We start from the raw sequence: 12637 nt of genomic DNA, 5'->3' as shown, positions 1-12637 counted from the left end.
TTTTTGTTTTTGTTTTTTGCCTTTTAAGTGCTAGGTATGTTACAAGCTTTTAACCCATTATTAGTTTAGTGTTCAAAGGAATTTATGATATGTTTTATTTTTCCTATTGTTTAATGAGGCAGGGGAGTTGACCTCCTCAAGGTGACATGGCCATGAATGGTGGAAACTCAGATTTGAATCTAGGCCTCTGAGGTTTGTGGGTTTCAGACCTCTTAGGGTCTAAAAGCAGAGTAAGTGAGGCTTCTGTGATCACTCTTGCATTAACCATTCATCCTGGTACCTTGCTCACCTAGCCCTGGACTTGGCCTTGCTATTCTTCTTATAAGGTTCCAGGTTCTACCATTGGTCAGTTATAGTTGACATGAGAGCAGGAAACTATTTCCCATCCTAGCAATGTTCTAGGCTGCCTCAAGGGAAAACTTGACCCATCTTACAACCATTTTCACTGTGCCGCTAAGAAATGGCCTTGAGTGAACAGGAAAGGCCACAGCCCACTCTGGTTCTGCTCACATTTTATATATTATTTGCATGATTCAGACTGGTAACGTCTTTCTTCCTGAGGTCTCTGGCTTATACCCTGCATGGATACATTTCAATCACAGACATTTAGAACAGGAAGGGACAGTGAAGACCCTTGAGTCCCCCAGCTGCCATATACCATCCACTGGGTTTGTTTGGGTGGGTATGAGAACTGCTAGAGGAACTTGTTCAGAGAAAACAATATATACACACTCACACGTGTGTGTGTGTGCGTGTGTATATATGTGTGTGTGTGTATATATATATGGATTCATGGGCCTCAATCTTTGAAAATTCTGACTTAGTAGTGCTGGAGAAAGGCCAAGGAATATGTATTTTAATAAATTCTAATGGAAAGAAAGATTAGGGACCACTGATCAAGATGACCTTCTTAATTTCAAAGAAAAAGAAATTATATGATTTTCCCAAGCTTACGCAGCTGGTTCATATCAGTTAGATTAGGACTCAGCACTGCTGACTTCCAACTTAATAGTTTTTCCACTACATTGTATAGTTTCTAAAAGGGGGCATTGCCCATGTCTTTAGGACTAATATCTTCCTAATTTGCAAATGACATTAAATTGTAGGATTTCACTGTTAGATTTCAGGGCTGGAGTTTTGCTTAAAATCAATACATGCAGAAGAACACACAAACACAAACATGTTAATGTCACCTGGGCAACACACTTATGTAGATTTCCCTTGGCCTAAACTGGAGCGATCTCAGAGGGAGTGAACCATGGCCTTTTATTATCCCGGGATATTTCAGAGAAAAAAAAAGAAAAAAAAGATTTTAAAAATAGATAGTAACTATATTTTAAGAATAGAAAACCTATTTTCCCTGTTACAAGGTTATGGTCCCAAGGGGGAGATGGAATAAGTATAAAGCATGCCTATTTCAAGAAAAGATTAAACAAAGGCAGACCTGCCTCAGAGTTGTTAGAGGGAAAACATTTGCAGTGGAAAAGCTTAAAAGCACGTCTTATTTTTATTAGCATCCACTTCTTTTCTGAAAGGCTAATTGTAAAATTTATAGAGCTAATTATCTCTCTAGATTAATATTTATGAACACACAATAGCAAATGTGAGTTCCAAGTGTTGTATTAAGCGTTGGATTTTCTCCCTTCACACATACAAGCAAACAACAGATAGCTCAAGGTGATGTTAATATTCTCTCTACAATGTATGTAAACAGTCATGCCAAATTTTTCTTCCCAATTGCTGCAAATTGGTATTTACCCAGCAACTGCAAACTATTTTTAACAGTTAATACTCCTGAAATGTATGGGGACCTTCCTGCGATATGATAAAGAGGCTGCAAAATCAATTGCATAAAGGCTCCCCTAATCAAACACCAAGGAGCAAGACTTCTCTTTATTGACTCCTTTTAACCACATTTTATTTTTATAAGAGCCAGGAAAGAAAATCAAAAGCACTTTGTTGTTCTTCCTGCACTTGGAATATGGAACTAATGGTTCCTTCATTTCCAGAAATGGGACAACAAGGTTAAGTATTACAACAATACATTGCACTTTCAAATAAATGCAAGGGTGCTTATTCCAGCACACCCTGCTGAACTCCCAACCTTTGTGGATAAATCTAAGCTCATTCTACTATCAACATAAAATGTGAAATTTACATGACCCAGGGTAAAGAAAGATGTATGGAGGACAGGGTGGGATGCACTGAAAGCCAAGCTTGACGATAAATGAATGGCTTTGGGCCAATCCTGAAAGTCTGTGTTTTAGTGTTCCTGTCTGTAGACTGAGGGTGTTTGCTATATCAGGAATTCCCAGTCAGGGATTTGTAGTTTGGAAAGGGGACAGTGGATGCTTTAGGGATTTTCTAACTCTTCTACCCAAAACCTCATAGAAATTTATCATATAAATTAGTACCTTCCTATTACTGGCTCTGAAAATGCATTGCTTTCATCAATTCTCAAAGGGTTCCAGAAACTCAGAAAGGCTATGAACTATTCCACGAGATGAAGTCTGAGGTCCCTTCCTGTTACAATTTTCTTCAGTTTTTGCTGCATCTTTGCTCTAACCTCTAATTGCCTCGATGGCCCAGCCTTACTCTTAGGCATCGCAAACTTATTCCTCTCTAAGCTTCCTTGTTCTAAGACTTTAGAATTGTGCTATTCAACATGGCCGCCTCTAGTCACACACGGCTATTGAAATTTAAATTAATTAAAGTGAACTAAACTTAAAGCTTCAGTCCATTAGTCACACCAGTCACATTTGAAATGCTCATTAGGCTCATGTGGCTTGTGGTTTCTGTATTGGACAACACAGATATGGAACATTTCCATCACTGCAGAAAGTCCTGTTGGATAGCACCTCTTTAAAGACAATGATTTCTAAGCTGTCATTCTAAGAATCTACATTTTTAATGAGCTCCCGAGGTGAGTTTTGATGCAGAGTGTCTGCACATCATACTTGGAGAAACAGCACTAGGACTGGCACATAGAAGAGGACCACAAGACATCCTGACCCTTTGTTTTCCACTTGTTTCAGGGTCTGTGATGATGACTGCCCCACTGATCAATATCTACGACCAACATCCTAATTCGGTGTCCAAGGTGAGTAAATAGACTCTAGCTTTAGACTCTCACAGTCTTAGAGTTGGATGGGATCTTTAAGCTTATCTAGTCTGAACACTCATTTGTTGTTTGAATCCTCTCTAGATGACTTTCCATCAAGCACTCATGGGATATGCACTTGAACTGGAATAGCGGTGGGGAGAAAACTTTCAAGATGGCACATCTGATCTGATAAAAGCCCCCAATATTTACTAGTCTTCCTTTACTTGGAAGCATGTCCCAGTAGCTTCCTCTCATTGGTCAGAGCTTTCTCTGGCCAGAGCTCAATCTTGACTTTGGTGTTTAAGATAGATGCCAGTCAGCCCCTCTTTTCCAGATGTCATGCTCTGTGCATATATTTTATAGAAGGAAGGGGCTTTTGGAAAAGAGAAATTTTGGGTGCGATAGGAGAGAATCTGGTCTCTGGTTTTGACCCAACAACAAGGCCTTGGGCTTTATTGGGAGAAGGGATGGTCTCCTCATTTAGAGCAACACAGAAGCAACTTTAAGCCTAAAACACCCATAGATTTTTGCATTTGAGTAAGTTTGAAGTTTTGGGGCACACAAAGACCACATCCTTGGCAGAGAAACAGTTTCCACCAGCAGCACTGGTACTCATGAAGTAAGTCTGTCATGGCACTCAGGAGCAATGGAGAGCAGAAAAATACAGAAGGGAATAAACTGTAAGTATTTGGAAAATAGCCTAAGGGCACAGACATAAACAGGGCTGAGTCTGAGGGGCAGAGCCCAACTCTGCAGTTATAAAAGTGGGAAAGGGCAGATAAATAAAATCACTTCTACCTTTGGCCTGGTGCTTTTAGAGATAACTCAGGCTATATATATACTATACTATACACACACACACACACACACACACACACACACACATATATATATACACACACACATATATAATATGCTATATATGATCATTATGCTCTTTCACACAATTGCATACAAGACCTTCTCATATTTGAGGACAGCTTTCATTATCCCCCTACATACTCTCTTCTTTAGGTTAAGGTCTGTATTATTCTTCAGTCTTCCGTTATTCTACACAGTCTTGGGATTTTTTGTTATCCCCTGAACATACAGCTTGTCTAACTCCTCTTAAATTGACAGTCCAGGACTGACCGTCTTATTGCAGATGTGGTTTGATCACCTTTGCATAGAATGAAACCATCACTTCCTTCTCTCCAAATCCTATACTTCTGTTAACACAAATCACCACCACTTTTTGTTGAAGGCTGAAGCTGGCAGAATATATATAGAAGCTCATGAACCATCAGTCCCTGATATTTCATTTATTTTACCCTCTTTTCTAAGATTTTAATGATCTTAGGGAAAATATCATGATACATATAGCTCTACCATATCCTCTAGATCAGCTAGCAGACTTTGGAGTATGATAAATACTCAAAACTTATTGATTGTTGAAAGTCTAAGAACATACACAACTGAGGAAATTATAAAATTTGTTATTTTGTATATTTATTGTTGCATATTTACTATTTTGTATATTATTATCTGGGGGATGATTAGGAGAGCTGGTTGGTAAAACAATTCCAGGGAATAAAGTTTGTCTATCTATAAAGTGAGAAGTCTGGACCCCATAATCACTTAGTTTCTTCTTTGTCTCAATTTATATATTTCTATGAAAACATATATTTGGATGCCAAGAGGCGAACTCAGTCATTAGCAAAAATACTACCAGCCTTTGTAATATCCTGGTTATCTCGGCATGATTGAAAGCCTCACCAAAGACACATAACCAAAAACCATCTAATTATGGGTTTTGTTAATATATTTAAATTCTGATAAAACATTTAAAATCTTGGGAAGCCATCAAACTCCTCGAGCAGAAAGCAGGCAAAAACCTCTTTGATCTTGGCTACAGCAACTTCTTACTCAACATGTCTCTGGAGGCAAGGGAAACAAAAGCAAAAATGAACTACTGGGACCTCATCAAGATAAGAAGCTTCTGCACAGCGAAGGAAACAATCAGCAAAACTAAAAGGCAACCGACAGAATGGGAGAAGATATTTGCAAACGACATATCAGATAAAGGGTTAGTATCCAAAATCTATAAAGAACTTATCAAACTCAACACCCAATAAACAAATAATCCAGTGAAGAAATAGGCAAAAGACATGAATAGACACTTCTCCAAAGAAGACATCCAGATGGCCAACCAACACATGAAAAAATGCTCAACATCACTCACCATCAAGGAAATTCAAATTAAAACCACAATGAGATATCACCTTATACCTGTCAGAATGGCTAACGTTAACAACTCAGGCAACAACAGATGTTGGCGAGGATGCGGAGAAAGAGGATCTCTTTTGCATTGTTGATGGCAATGCAAGCTGTGGCAGCCACTCTGGAAAACAGTTTTTGAGGTTCCTCAAAAAACTAAAATAGAACTACCCTATGACCCAGCAATTGCACTACTAAGCATTTATCCATGGGATACAGGTGTGCTGTTTTGAAGGGACACATGCACCCCCATGTTTATAACAGCACTATCAACAATAGCCAAAGTAGGGAAAGAGCCCAAATGTCCAATAATGGATGAATGGGTAAAGAAGATGTGGTATATATATATACACAATGGAGTATTACTTGGCAATCAAAAAGAATGAAATCTTGCCATTTGCAACTACGTGGATGGAACTAGAGGGTATTATGCTAAGTGAAATTAGTCAGAGAAAGACAAATATCATATGACTTCACTCATATGAGGACTTTAAGACACAGAACAGATGAGCATAAGGGAAGGGAAGCAAAAATAACATAAAAACACAGAGAGGGACAAAACATAAGAGACTCTTAGATACGGAGAACAGAGGGTTATTGGAGGGTTGTGGGAGGGAGGATGGGCTAAATGGGTAAGGGGCACTAAGGAATCTTTTCCTGAAATCATTGTTGCACTATATGCTAACTAATTCGGATGTAAATTAAAAAAAATAAAATTAAAAAAAAATAAAAAACAAAAAAAAAAGGAAAGAAAAAAAAACATTTAAAATCTTATAAAGGTAACTAATTACATCAAGTAGTTAATATAGCTTTAGTACCCAAGCTGGGATTCAGAAGTTCAGGGTAGTATGCAAGAAAACTGTGTCAAGTGGAAATGAAATTTTATTGGAAAAGAAACTTTATGGGATTGTATAAAGAATTGGGGAAATAGGGGCACCTGGCTCAGTTGGTTAAGCATCCGACTTCAGCTCAGGTCATTATCTCGTGTTCCCGAGTTTGAGCCTTGAGTAGGTCTCTGTGCTGACAGCTCAGAGCTTGGAGCCTGTTTCAGATTCTGTGTCTCCCTCTCTCTCTCCCCCTCCCCTACTCATGCTAATGTTTATTTAAACATTAAAAAAATTAAAAAAAAAAGAATTAGAGAAATATTCACAGGAAGGAGTTAATCTTGCTCCTGCTGGTTGGAATATGGAACTCTTTTACCCTTATAGTAAGTAGTAGGTATGTGAGGCGATTCAATAATTGCCCAAATCTTTAGGTTAGATATTTTCTTGATTTTCAAAAGAACTTGGAGACGGCTATGTTACAATGGTCTCCGGGGTGAGCATGGCGGCCGTTGCCAACTTTCTGTCTCCATTCCCCTCCTTCTTTTTGAAGCCTCGCGTGACTGAAATACCCGTTTGCCTGAATGTGGGAGGGAGATAGAGTGGTCTTTTTCTGTTACTGGTGTCAATGTGTCAGCTTTTCTGAGTACTATTGACGCAATATCCACCCCTGCCAAAGTCTTCCCATCATCTCTCATCTTGACTGTCATCTCCTATTTGCAATGGTCAATCGCAGATCCAGAGCTTTGGGCTTTTCCATCAAGGCACTCTCTTGACAGTAAATGGATCAAAATCGGCACTATTTCCAACTCAGCCTTCACAGATTGTTCCTTGACTCAAATAATTGGCTACTTATAAAAGTATTTTCAATATGCAAGTTACAGCTGAAGGTTATACTTAAACTACTATGTGGGGAGCAACTATTAGCAAATGGAATGAATAGGGCCACATCCTTTGTTCAGTTTGTGAATACTACCCATTTGTTTGCTTGTAAATACCACATACCTTCCACAACAATTGTTACATGAAAGCGCTGACATCTTATACTTGGCAGGAGATTCAAATATATGTAATTCAATAGCATTAAAAAAATTAAAAAAAAAACACATTATCTCTGACATACAAGCAGTAATGACCACACTAAGCTGAGAGGGCCAACAAAGGGCTATAATAATGGTAGTGTAATTGTGACCTGAAAAAATCTGTTTCTCTGAAATTGTAACCTTCCCATGGACATTAGCATAAAGAAGTGAAATTTGTAAATGAAAATCATTCCCTACCACCTGTACTATATTTTCAGATAATTCTATTGACTTCTACAGGGTTTACGCCATCACTATGAGATCTCTTCACCTGTTGACTCAATCATATAGTAACTATTTACTGACCCAACAGAATACAGTTTGTTAAGCCATTTCTACTGCCTTGTCTCCGACTCTCAGGAGACAGAATTTCCAAGAGGAGAGAGCTTGAAAACTGCAAAATACATTGATTTGGGCTCTATTTTCTCACATGTATTATGATCTGTGCCATGTATTAATTCCTTAAAATCAAAGTTGTAGCACTTTCAGGATTTTGAGAATTGTTTAGTTTTGACCACTCTATTTTAAACATGGAGAAACTCAGTCCCAGAAGAGTTAAGGAGCTTTCTCAAGATTACACAGTTGATTAGTGAGAGTGCCAGAACGGTCTTCCTGCTCAACCAACCTCCATGTATGTGTACAAAATGCAAATTGTTTCTACTTGAGAACAGGTTGTGAGCTTTGAAGATTAGAAAAAGGACTTCCTACAGTCACACCTGAGTGGATCCATGGGAGAAATAGGGCCTGGAGTCTTCATTTCAGTGAAGGGCTCCGGAGAGTTGCGAGATTAACGGCAAAATTAAATAAACTAACCCTTGCAAAGTGCATGGATGAATCTGGGAAAGGAACAGATACTCTCTTCCTCTCTACTTTCCTCTGCATAAAATTGATCCTGTATTGGTTAATCCAAAAAATGACCATAGGCTTTTCAAAGGGCTTGAATTTGTAAACTCATTCTCTCATTTTAAAGTTCATACAAAACATGTTTTTTGTGATGCGGTATTTTAAGGAAAATATTTAACTATCTTTTTCTTGTGTGGCAACTATTACTACTGTGTAGGAGCAGAACACGATTTATGTTAACCTTTTTTGACATGTTGTTGGATCCCCAGAGGTCAATCCATATCTTACATTCTTTGTTATCTGTTCCTGTAATTCAGATCTCTCCCCCACCCCATAAGCATTCTATTTATAAGTCATTCCATCAGTACTTAATTGCATTTTGGGCATATCTTCTTTATTCTGCAGGTCCCACTCAAAAACAATTTTTTCTCCCCAGATGTATGGAGCTTCTATGTATTCTAGAGTATCAGATACTCAATGTTTCCCAGAGGAGATTAAAATTCCTTCAGTGTATTCTGAGAGGGAAATATGTAGCACTAAAAGATGAATATTCTTATTATTCTGGGGCAGCATTGTTTCTGTTGAAAGACTGCCTGTTTACCCTCTCTTAAAGATGCCACTTCTTCAAGGTGTGAGAAAGTTTATTCTAGGTTACATATTTTCATTTTATCCTAATCCCAAAGCCGTGTAACAGAGGTTCTAAGGCTAATAACAAATGCAACACAACGAAAAAGTCATCTTAAATAACAATTTAACAACCTATACTGATCCTTGAGGATCTAGTCAGATGGAGCTGAAATGAGACTTCTGTTTCATCTTTACCAGAGAGCCTCCAACCAATGGAGAAAGGCAAACATATGAAGAATGCTGAAAGACAATGAACAGCCCTTACATGGAGGCCTTTTCGTGAGTTTAACTCACACATTTTCATCATTCTTGAACCCTAAGCCCCAAATTCATAACATTCCTTGATGCAGTGGCTGGAATTCAAATTTTCCTAGGTGGCCAGCTGAAAATTCCAAGAAATCAGAACCTAGAAGAATTGTGTTATTCTTTTACAACAGTGTATTTTCTTCTTTAATCACTTATTACATGAAATGTTTGTTCTACTATATGTACAGAATTAGCAGGCATTTTCAAATTTTCAAAAGAAGGAAATACAGTTCCAATGTTCTAGACCTGGAGATTATAATGTAATTGAAGAACAAGGGCATGCATAAGATAAAAAGCTAAGGGGCATGTATGTTACTAACCTTAAAAACATGTAAAAATGCCAAGTCTTGGAATAATCAGTGTAGAATAAAATTATTATTTAAATTAAAATTATTTTTTAAATTTTTTAATGTTTGTTTTTTAGAGAGAGACAGAGAAACAGAGCATGAGTGGGGGGGGGGGGCAGAGAGAGAGGGAGACACAGAATCAGAAGCAGACTCCAGGCTCTGAGCCATCAGCACAGAGCCCGATGTGGGGCTTGAACTCACAAACTATAAGATCATGGCCTGAGCCAAAGTCAGACGCTTCACTGACTGAGCCACCCAGGTGCCCCTAAAATTATCGTTTTTTATAGGTAGAACTGATATAAAGATTTGAATGGCTAAAGAGTCTCTGGACCCATGGAAAGACCCAATATATGCATGAAATATGAGCAACTAAAGTCATCCTAGTGAAAGCTGTAAATGCAGTGAGAGAATATCCAAAGAGAAGCATATCTGGTTAAGATGATTATAGTTTATGTCTGGAGGATGCCCAATTGGTACTTTGCTCACTTTGTAAACCAATATTCTACTTGAAATAGTCTTGTAGGCAAACCCTGGATATACATTTACACTGGATTATTTCTCTGATGTATGAAAATTGAAGAGCTTGTGAAACCTGATAGATTGATTTGTTGAGAACAATTTAACTTAAATTTCACAATAAGAACAACATACAGATTTTTCCACCTACCAAAAACATCTGAAGAATTGACCAAGTGATTTCTCCAACTCTAGTTCCTCTCTGCTAAGGGAAAAATAACCCATGGCCATGGAACCTCAGCAAATAGATCTAGTCTGGTCTACATATTTTTCTGGGCGTCCTGCAATACTCTTCATCACTCACTGTTGGCTTGAGGCGGCTTGCTTTTAGCACTTGCTCAAAGTACAGTCTTCTTTTTTTTTTTCATTTTAAGTTTATTTATTTATTGAGGGGGGGTGGTTAGGATAGGGGCAGAGAAAGAGGGGAGAGAGAATCCCAAGCAGGCTCCACACTGTCAGCACAGAGTCCTATGTGGGGCTAGAACTCACGAACCATGAGATCATAACCTGAGCTGAGTTCAAGAGTCAGATGATTAACCAACTGAGCCATCCAGGTGTCCCTCAAAGTACAGCATTCTGACTCTGAGTTTCTCTCTGCTGTGATCTGAGATCTCTGCTCTTATGGCTTCCGTCTCCTTGTGTGCTTAGTATTTTCTTTGCTGTGGTAATGAGATTGGATTGGTAAACCAGCTTGGGGATAGCATAGCCTTTTCCTATTTGGCCTCTAAAATGAAAATGGGTCTTTCACTTACTTATGCATAAGAAACACTATGTTTCCTGTACAACACAATGAAACATCCCACTGGTAAGAGTAATTCTGGTGTTAGTTTATTTACTTTCCATAGGATCTTCAGGATCATTGCATGAGTGCATGAGGAATGGGAGAAAGGATCAGAGTGGGTAGAATTGGGCAAGGTAGAGAAAGAATCTCGAAGGAGATGCATTTATGCCAAGTTTTATAGTTTGGTGAAAGATGGTTGGTGGATAGTCTAAATAATGGAAACAGCATGAGTAAAGGCACAATGACAGGACTATGTAAGCCATCCCCCCCCCCCAAATGAAGGCAATTGCACAAATGCAGGTCATTATTGTATCCGATCAAGTTTTTATTGTGGGTAGGCTCACAGAGTAACCACAGAATGGCTGGCATGTACTGAGAGCTTGGTAAGAGAGAACTACTGAGCCAGATGCCCTGTATGTATTAGCTCATCGCTTTTCACAACTTCTTGGAGTAGAAGCTATTTTTATTTACCTTGTACAAGTGAGGAACCAAGGTCTATGGTGTTTAAACAATTGGAAACAACATTCATAAGTAGTAGACCCAGGACTCAAACCTAGGTAGTTTGGCTCAAAGGAGACCATGCACTGTTTCAAAGATTCCCTTATCTATCCACTGATGATTTCATAGTTAACAATACGTTGACTAGCTAACTAAGAGCATCATAAGCCTGTTTGGGGGTTAATTTCTTCTTTTGTGAGTGCATAGTATGTCAAAACTTGGGCCAGAGAAATCAAACACTTGAGCTCACCTTGATCTTATTAAAGGTAAGAACCTAAAAATTAGTCCAGGCTGTCTCTTGTGCTTGTGTTAACTATGAACTTTAGAGATAGAGGCAATGGGGAGGAAACTTTCAGTTAGCTATACTCAGTCATCTGACCCTTCCAAGTTCTTTAACTTCTTGTACAGCCTGAAGCCCCTATCTCCCTGCAAAGATGAGACTGGGCTCCTGGAGTGCCCGCCATGTGAGAAACAGAAAAACTCTGAGGCTAAATGCCTGTGGGATAAAGAAGCTGGTGGATGCCTGTCTATGTTGGACTTTGTGGCTTTTGCAAAGGATTCAAAATGTAGAAGCTTTTATATCAGTCCATGAGACTGATAAAATGTCCACTCTGATTTGATTTAAAGTCGACTTTGATATGATTTACTTTTCCAAATCTGGAGATAATGCCTGTTCATGATTATTGACCTTGCCAGGGGTCACGGGATACCTTTAATGCTATCTTGAAAAAAATGTTTTTTGAGTGGTTGAATTTTAGAGTACCCAGCACTTCCAGCACAAACCAATATGAAACTTTCATTTTTCCCCCTTAATTATGTAACCTCAGACAAGTGAATGTCTTGTCCTTTGTAAACCTTCCACCTTTTATTGTCTATTCTGAACTGAATCTGTTTTAATTGGATATGTTGACCTAAAAAATTAAACACATGACCTTAGTAGCCAGAGGAAAGCTAGGCTTTCAATTCTGGTAATGCACGATAGCTATTTGATGCAAGGTCAGACAGAGATTCCATACTGAGAGTGTATTCCTTTTGTATGTTGGTAGAATGGGTCCTGCATTGGAAAAAAAAAAAATCCCGGCCGTGGTACATAAAACACTCCACAAAAGAAAAACCTGTCTAGATCAGATACTTTGAAAATGAAAATCTCCTTCCATTTCCACAAGCATGAATCTCCAACATGAAGCAAGCTTTATCAGTGCTTTAGTCTATACAAAATACCAATTAACCAAGGCCAATAACGTTTGTTAATAAAGCAAAATCAGAAAAGCATAATCTAAACATGAAGCATGGGTTTACACAGATTTCTTCCATGATTTGTCCCTTATTCTACATCAGGTTTTATATATTCTCTTTACTCAGTGTCTAATGCCCATCAAGAATAAGTTAACGAGTAGTGTGCACTCTTGTGTTTATTTATGTTTATGTTGCCATTATTAGAAGCAACCTGGCTCAAT

Source organism: Lynx canadensis, chromosome B4 (genome assembly GCF_007474595.2).
Source record: "Lynx canadensis isolate LIC74 chromosome B4, mLynCan4.pri.v2, whole genome shotgun sequence".
In the NCBI taxonomy this organism is placed as follows: Eukaryota; Metazoa; Chordata; class Mammalia; order Carnivora; family Felidae; genus Lynx; species Lynx canadensis.
The sequence above is the reverse complement of the archived record's forward strand: the minus strand, read 5'-3'. Positions refer to the sequence as shown.